A 723-nucleotide genomic window follows, 5' to 3' on the forward strand; every position below is an offset into this window, starting at 1 on the left:
GTGCTCTTGGGTCACAACCTCAGTTTTCTCCCAGGAACAGCCAAGAAACAGCTTCGACATCCACACAATCATATTTGCTGCAGGGATTTTGTTAAGGACGCTTCACTTGACATTGATCAGTGCCCCCACGAGAGCAATTTTTTTCAGGGCTAAGTGCCAGGAGAAGTTTTGTTTCTCTTAAGATCCGAAATGTTTTCTTGGCACGAACACTGAGGATCATGTGACTGACTGCAGTTCCTCTTTTCATTTTGGCAGCCAGGAAGCTCAGTGCCAAATTCATGGTTCACTTAGTAAATGCATAGAACCTTAGGTGAACTGCATTCGAATAAAGTTTGTTATTCTTTACTCTCAGAAATGACCTTTCTAATTATATTTTCTTTGGTCTAGATTATTATTTACACACACATGCACACAGACATGTACTTTTTATATGGTATGAGGGAATTTGAGTAAATGAAGAAGGATCCTAATGCACATTAACCTCTCAACTGTTCACATATTTCCATATTTGCTTCTAGTTTTAGTCATGCACATATTTATTTTCACATACTTGAATTCAAAGTGGCATAGACACAAGGTTAGAATAGAGAAAAAGATTAAAAGAGATCTTAAAGGCACCCTGCCATCTCATTACTGTATGCTTAGGAACTTTTTACTACTTTTCACCAAGTAATTCTTCAGTTTATGCTCAAGCACCTCCACTGAAGGCAAACTTACTATCTA

Source organism: Galeopterus variegatus, unplaced genomic scaffold (genome assembly GCF_000696425.1).
Source record: "Galeopterus variegatus unplaced genomic scaffold, G_variegatus-3.0.2 Scaffold36240, whole genome shotgun sequence".
NCBI classification, from domain to species: Eukaryota; Metazoa; Chordata; class Mammalia; order Dermoptera; family Cynocephalidae; genus Galeopterus; species Galeopterus variegatus.